The sequence below is a fragment of the Glycine soja genome, chromosome 15 (genome assembly GCF_004193775.1).
Source record: "Glycine soja cultivar W05 chromosome 15, ASM419377v2, whole genome shotgun sequence".
NCBI classification, from domain to species: domain Eukaryota; kingdom Viridiplantae; phylum Streptophyta; class Magnoliopsida; order Fabales; family Fabaceae; genus Glycine; species Glycine soja.
In genome coordinates, this window is record NC_041016.1 from 22,161,346 (window position 1) to 22,170,074 (window position 8,729).

Consider the following 8,729-nt stretch of genomic DNA (forward strand, 5'->3'; position numbering starts at 1 on the left):
GAATACAAAATGTGCAGGGTTGGTCCAGGACTCCAGGGACTTCGAAAACATTTTCATTAAATCATATTAAATAAAAAAGGATTGAAGTTGTATTTATTTGTAGACTAAGTGGAAGTTTAAAAACCCATCGTATAGGAGTGTAAGCACGAATACAAAATGTGCAGGGGTGGTCCAGGGAGTTGGAAAACATTTTCGTTAAATGACATTAAATAAAACAGGATTTCAATTTAATTATGTGTATTTTATTGACCATGTAATATAAATTTTCAAATAACATTTGTAGTATTAAATAAATTTGTTGAAGTTGCATTGAATTCCCCGAAGTCAGCATACCAATTTTGGAATGCAACAGAATGCATGGTACATGTGTTATATGTCAGACTAAATAAAACAAACAAACAGAAAGGTGTAATTAATGCAACAACATAATTGTATTGTATGATGGAAGGATACCTGTTTATAAATTGGCAAAGACTTCGTCGTAAACAACATTAGTGGTAATATTTTTTGGATTACCGTCATTGTCATGTATGAGAATATGAAGTCCATCTTTGCTTTTAACCCTTGAGAGTGCAACATATAGTTGGCCATGACTAAAAACTGGGTGTGGCAAATATAGTCCTATGTGGTGTAATGATTGTCCCTAAGACTTGTTTATAGTCATAGCATAAGAAACTATGAATGAAAACTGCCTCCTGATAAGTTTGAATGGCCTATCTCCTGATTCAGAAGGAGACATATTTATTCTAGGTATGTATGTCCTATTTCCTGTATTAGGCCCAATAATTACTTCAGCCTCAATCACATTAGATCCGAGTTTGGTGATAATGAGCCCAGTTCCATTGCACAGGCCATCAGCCTGGTCGAGATTTCGTATTAGCATGATTGGAGTTCTGACCTTAAGTTTTAATTTATGATTAGGTATACCTGATGTTTACAATGAATACAGAAATTCAGGTGGCAATAATGCGAAAGCAGGATTAAGCAATTCATCTGATTTATCAATACTATCTGCGCTGCAATACTCCTTTTCGTTATTGGGTATAAGTGATAGGACATAATCATTTATTTTGTCAACAATTTCTTTTTTAGAGGCAAGAACAGCTCTTTTTTGCAAGTAATTTGTGTCACTATAGTTATCTATCAAGCTGGGATAGGTGGCTTCAACAATAGCATGGATAGGATCATCATAATTTTTTATACGAAACTCATCTGGAATAGTGATTTCTGAAAATCCGTCATTATGTTGTCCAATTTTTCCATCTCCTATGTCAAGTAGCCAATCTGAAAATTGTTTGAGCTCTTCATTGTTGGGCTGTTGGGGAGCATTTGATAGCAATCTCATGTTTTTTGTAAGTTTAAGAATTTGGCAATGGTCCCAAATGTATGATGCATTTATAGTTGCATGGACGATGTCTGAGCGATTACCTTTTGGAACAATTGGCAAGATCTGTCGGAAATCTCCACCAAAAACGATAATTTTCCCTCCAAAAGGCAGATTGTTTTGCATGATGTCTTTAAGGCTTTTATCTAGTGCCTCAAATGCAAATTTGTGACACATTGGAGCTTCATCCCAGACTATTAGTTTTGTAACCTTTAATAATTCAGCTAACTCACTGCCTTGATGAATATTGCATGTTGAATTTTGTGTTGCAGGGACTGGTATAGCAAATTTGGAATGTGTGGTCCGACCACCAGGCAAGAGTAATGAATCAATTCCACTTGAAGCAACTGTACAAACAATTCCACCATTGGAGCGTATACCAGATGATAAGGTTGTCCAAACAAATGTTTTGCCAGTTCCATCATATCCATAGAGAAAGTAAATTGCAGCTAATTGAGGGTTAACTACACGCATAATGGTATCGGCAATAGTTTTTTGCTCATCTGTAATTATATATTCACATATTAACAAATAGTAATATATACTATTGTGATTAAGGAGTTGTTGTATCAAATGTGTCATAATTTGTGAATACCTGTGAGCAATTGGTATGTCGTGTTGTATTGTTCTGCTAGCATTTCTTTGTCATATGCCATTTCATTATGGATCAGATTATTATGTTGTTAGTTTTGTGCATATCCTATTGGGTATGACATGGATGGAAAATCTCGCAAGCTCCTTCTGTTGGCTTGTAGCATATTCTCAATTTCAGTTAAGCATAAATGAATTGTTTCCTTTTCAGTAAGACGAATACCTGTGATTAGTAAAATAATAAACATAATGATTATGAGTAAACAATAATTATTTAGAATATATAAAATCACCTTGTTTTCTATGATTGAATGTGATATCATCAGCCATCCATTGCCATGTCTGTTGCCAAACATATTCTGGTCTGTCCATGGTGTTCATAAATAAAAGCTTGACAAATAATTTTCTTAGGTAGTGTGTAGTACCCTAATTATTAGCTTCCTGTAAAGCACTAATAAATTCTTGATCACCACCTAGAAAGCCTTTTGCAAAACATGCTTCCCTAAATGTAGGATATACCACACCATTGATTGTTCTAATGTCACTGTAAGACTGTGCACCTTTGGCAGTGGATAGCATCATTCTATGGTAAAACAGTTCACCAGCTGAAGGTGAGACCCATATGAGTCTGCTTATTGTATTCCCTTGTTTTCTTGGTTGCCAGCATCTTTTGCGGGCGACATAAACAAATCTTGAGATATATTGATGATATGTAAGATCCCGTCCATAAGAACATATTTTGTTAGAATGCATCCAGGTTGTGAACATGGATTCTTTGATTGTGTTTTTTTATAGGACTTCACCTATTTGTTGATCATCTGTCCAGTAAACATGTTGTTGATTTTCAAGGTGGAAATATAGCCGCTCCACTACTGGGGAACACGCATGCATTGGGAATGCAAAAATTTTCCAACATGCTTCTGGGGGAGATACATATCTAATAATTCAAGCAGCATACATATATTGTTGAAGATAGAATCAGATGTTGGTAAGTTTGAGTTAAATATATAACATCAAATAAATTAATTTATGTTAAATGATTTTGTTAATTGAATCAAGTGAGAATAGAAGGATACCTGCAATCAAGATATTGTTTAATTTCATCTTGATTTCCAAGAGAAGCTGTGATACAGTCAGAACCTTTGTTGATGTATTTGAACAGATATTTAATGGATGTACTTTGATTACACCATTCCACATTTAAGTGTGTTTTATACTTTAATAAGAGTTGTGGATTGTATGGTACAACAAATCTGTTATCTAGTTCAATTCCATTTTTCATTACTGTACGTCCATCATTTCTTCTCCTATAAACTAGGAATCCATCCTGGTCAACAATTGTTGCTCCATGGAATTTTTTTGGAAAACATCTAATGCACTTTCCATTGACCATACATGGTGATTTTTTATTTGCAAACTCACATGGTCCATCCATCATATGGTTGGAGACAATTTCAAATAATTGTGGCTGGGTCTGTTTGTCAGGTATTTATGCTGAAATCATTTGATCAATATCGTCTGGATTTGGTAACTTGTTTGAAGGGTGCAGAAAGATTAAAATGTGGGCATGTGGCAATCCTCTTTTTTGCCACTCAATTGTATAAATATCTGTAATAAACTTGCATCAGTGATATTATAAACATCAATTTAGAAAGTAGGGAAAAAGTCATAGAATTTTTTATCACTTACATCCAATAATGTTGCCAAAGATATTGCCATGTTTTAAGTCATTCATTAATTGATTGAGTTTTATTTTGAAAACTCGTGTGATAATATCAGGGCAATTATTGGGGGTCAGATTGGATTGTGCGACCTTGCGTTGTATGTCTGGCCATGTTGGATTACATGTCATTGTTAAGAATAAGTCTGGAAATCCAAGATGTCCACAAATTACCATGCCATCAAAATACAGTTGCTCCATATATCTTTGACTACCAACAAAACTACTTGGCAGTATGATTCTCTTTCCTCCGTCCCTACCAAGTGTTTCAGGATGATCATTAGAGCCAGTTAAATTGATGTATTTGTCAACCCTGAGTTGTTGTTGATGCTGTCTGACATAGTTTAGTTTTTGAGACTCAATCATACAATATTCATCAACAATCCATTGCTGAAATAATCTTCTGGAATGAAGTATAGTATGTGCTTCATTCGTTCTTGACTGTAGCCGGTAACAAAAATATTCGCGCAATATGACTTGTTTCCTCTTTGCAGTATGTATATTGGCATGATCTTTGTGAGGTATATTTAGTCTGTAACCATCTTCTCCTTTTGGGTATAAAAGTGGATATTGCAAAGGCAAATATGCAGGATGAAGTTCATGTATTCTCTTCAGAAGTCCGGATTGTTTTTCTAGTATAATATCTCTTTTATCAGTTGAGTGTTCATCACTAACAATCAAGGCAGCAACTTCAGTGGTAGTTGGTAAGTTATACAACCTTCCGTCTGTTTGTCTTTGACTAATGAGTTTCATCTTTAGGTCTGGAACTGCAGTAGAATGCAATTTGTTCCTTGCCATTCGAAACTTTTGAGCATAGTGATTGTGATGAACAAGCATGTCTTTGATTGCAATGATAATTTGTTCATCAAGCATATCATGCATCCTGTAAATAAAAAATTAGCCAGAACAGTATACACAGCTATTTGAATATGTAACTTTTTACATGTGTGACATAAGTATGAATACTAACGGGTTTTGTGAAAGTCTGTTGATGATCTCATTGTCTGTATCATAAATATATAGTTGTGCAAAATTAGGTGGGTTATTAGGCATAGGGAGAAGGCTTCCAATAAGATGATGTGTTTGTCCATGTATACGGAAAGTTGGAGGTCCTTTTCCAGTGTTATAGGATTTGTCAAATTTGATACTGGGAGATGTGAAGGCAAACATTAGATTATATATTTGTATGTACTACTAGAAATTCTTAGCTTTAGGATCCTGGTTATTGAAAAGTAAGTGATTCAATGGATGGGGTGGTTCATGCAACAAAGGCAATTGTATTTTTCCATCAGAACAACATAATGAAAACCTTGGTTTGTTCGTTTGTTTGTCTTTATTTATCTTTTCATCATACCACATCATAGCTTTACAATGTGGGCATTCCCATATAGGATCTCCAATATCAATGTAAGTACCACCTATAAATAAGGTATGAATAATAATTAAATATATCAAACACATTTGAATAAATTTTATAGTTGGAAGATCAAACCTGTATTTTGGTATGCAGATGAGGCAGATAGAAAAGTTTGTTCATCATAATCATCAAGATCATCTATTGTTGGGTCATTTGATGAGTATTCTATATATATCGATATGGTATAACACACATCAGCCGAAAATATTCGATTTATTTATTTGATCATGGAAGAAACAGAATATAAATAAATACAAATAATGGATAAATACCTATATTAATGTTTTCCTGTGTCATATTTACATCATTATCGGTGGAATCTGAGTTGTCATCGCCGACAAATTGATCATCCTGTGTGGTGTTAGTTGGTGTCTGATGTTCATCTGCATAATAAACAGGCAATTTGGCATTCTATATATAAATTGACTATAGAACAAAATTTGAAAAGGATGTAATAATAAATAAAATGTGTGCATGTAGATATTTGATAATAGCATGACAATAAAAATTACCTCTGTGAATGTTTGACTGTATCATATTGGAATAAGGATTACTGGCTTGGCATGTGGATGCAGAAGCAGTTGTTCTATTTTTTTTATTGTCAAAAGATGACATCAAATTTCTCTGGATGGAAGAAACATTGACTGTATGTCTTTTTGAGCAATGTTCAGAATCATTCATAGGTAAAGTCCTGTGTGATGGTGGTGTAGATTGGAAGCTTGTAGCAGGGATATTATTATCGTTAATGGTTGGACTACATTGTGAGATACACTGCAAGTTGTCTATAACAATAGTTTTTGTAAGTATAATATAATATTAGGGTACCCTAGAAATATAGGATTTTTCAGCCCTTGTATTTTAGGGCACCTAGACTAGTTTTTGTATTAGGGGTAGTTTTGTAATTTCACATACACTAAGTGGATATTTGATGTGTGTGGTTGGAAATAAATTTAATTGAATTGGTAGAAGCCCAATCCAATTAAATTTTAGAGGGGGAGGTGAGCATTTGCTTACTACACCCCATTGCCACATCATATAGTCACACTTTGTGCATGTCCTTCATGCTTTTCATGCCTCATGACACCTAAGCACACTTAGTGGAGAATCTTGGAATTGATCTTGGATTAGTGGGCTGAACCATAACTAAAATTCACTAATCATAATTAGTGAAATTTTGGCTCCAAAGTTTGGCTCCACAAATTCAATTTCAAATTCAAGTGAAATTTGAATTTCCCTCCAATTTTGTGTGACACTTAGGCTATAAATAGAGGTCATGTGTGTGCATTTTTTTTGGAACTTTGATCATTTGAATATTAACTTCAGATTTCAGAGCTCCTTTTGAGCACAAAATTTCGTGCTCTTCTCTCCCTCTCCCTTCATTCATCTCCTTCTTCCTCCAAGCTCTTATCCATGGCCTCCTATGGTGGTGAGCTTCTTCTAGACTCATCTTCTCCTTGAAGTGGCGTCTCCTCTCTCTCTTCCTTCTCCATTCCGCTGCCATTTATCTTCCAAGAAGCAAAGGAATCCATTGATGAAGAAGATCCTAGGCCTACAAGCTCCAATGGAGCTTGCATCATGTGGTATCAAGAGCATCTTCATCTAGGTGATGTTCTTTTGCTTCCTCTATCTTTTTGTTCGGTGAATTCTCTTTAATTCCTTGTTCTTCATCTTATTCTCCATGTATATCCTCCATTGTCTTGTGGTTTGGTGCTGTTTAGAGTAGATTCAAAAAAAAAAAAAATAAACCGATTAAATCTTAGATCTACACTTGTTCTTGCATTTCTATGGTTCAAAATTTGTAGATCTACTCTTGAATCTTGTTTTTGTGTTGATTTTAGGTTCTATCAATTTTCATTCATAATATTCTTGTGCTGAACCTTTAGATCTAAATTTTGTTCCAAAATATTGATTAGAAAAAAAAAACACAAAAATCTAAGTGTAAATCACTTAATCCATGTTGTCTTAGAGTCATGTTTAGTCATAGTAATTGTCACATTATGTTCTAAGTTTGTGTTGAATTTTATTTTGTTAATTGAATTCTAGATACATTTGTTCATGTATTCTTGTCATTCTTAGCCTATCTTTTGAATTTTGAGTCTAATTCATGCATGTTATTTAGTTCATAACATGTTCTAAATCAATTCCTAGAAGTAGTCTTGTTGTTGAACTCTTTTTTGTTTTCTAAGATTCCTACATGATGCCTATGATGAAGTTGAGATGTGGTGTTGAGTTGTGGCTGGATTTGTGAATCAAATAAGTCTTAAGCTCTCTTGAATTGTGTTATTCAAGATAATTGAGCATAAGCAAACACAAATTGTAACTATCCAAGCCTTAAGCAACATAAACACTACTCTTGATTTCTAGGTTGAAATCGCTGGTGCAGGCAGCTTGAACATACAAAAGTGTATAAATTACTGGGAATTGGTCACTACGATTTTTGAGCTGAAATTTTTAATGAATTTTCTAGACATCTGTAAAAAAAATATAAAAAAAGAACCAAGCGATTTGGATTAAAGGAAAAAATACGAAAAATCGCACAAGTTGGCAGAAAAATCAGTGTCCAGAAAAAAAAAAAGTGAAAGGAAAGTGTGCTTGTTGTTTTGGCTCAAAATTTGTTCTATAATTGGTGCCTATTTTATACCAATCCTAGTTCTGAAATTTCAATTGAAAATTATTGTGAAAACAAGTGCCAAAACTAGAGGTTTCTTGAGTCGTTTTTTTTTTTTTTTTTTAGTTTTTCTACTCTACTCTAGAGCCATTCTAGGTTTCTCTTTGAGTCCTAGCTTGCTTTTTTGTGCTTTCCATTGCTTTAATTGTTGAATAATCCTTGGAAATTTGTCTTGTTAAAACTCTATTGGTTTAGCTTTCATTTCATTTTTTTTGTCTTTGGTTATTGCTTGTCTCTTTGTTTCCTTGCTTGTGAGTTGCCATATAGGGAATTGGAAAGGAGGATTGGTGCCATATCTTGAAGAATTTGAGTCAAGAAGCAAGGGGCCAACCACCTTAAGAGCTATTGGACTAAGAAGCACTCCAAATTGAGTGAAACACTAAAGAGAGAATAGCCACCACAATTGAGGACTTTTTTCTTTGTAATTTTGTAATTGGCAATTTGCTTTGCTTTCAAATTTTGTAACAAAAAGGCCTTTCATTGGAAGTAAGTTGGGAGCCTCCGCTAGGTCACCCTACTTCCATTTGTGTGTAATAATTTTAGGCAAATTTCCCTTAGGATAGTGAGTGTTTTGTTGGGAACCTTAAATGAGGTCATCCAAACACTCTTAGGATCCGCCTAGTTTGCATTTCTTGCACTTTAATTTCTTGCTTACTTTCATAGCTTATTTCCTTTACCCTCCATTGTCAAACCGCCTAGATAGCTTTCCTTTTACCAATTAGTTTTTACCTTATCTTTCACACCTTTTTTAGTGTTTATTTTGGCTAGTTTCAACCATAGTTTCTTTTACCTTTTTTTCAAACCCCCAACAAGAAAGAACCATAACTTAGGAACCAACATGAGTCTTCATTCTTCATCTAGTGTTAATGGTGAGGGTTCTACTCCTAAGGACCCCTTGTATAAGATATTAGATGAGTTGAGATCCCTTAAGTTGTGGAAAGAAAAACAA

At 34.2% G+C, this 8,729-nt stretch overlaps 1 pseudogene; it reads right to left on the bottom strand.

Annotated features, from left to right (window-relative positions):
* Positions 1-457: 457 nt before the first annotated feature.
* On the bottom strand, positions 458-2,040 carry LOC114385957 (annotated as a pseudogene).
* Positions 2,041-8,729: the final 6,689 nt, after the last annotated feature.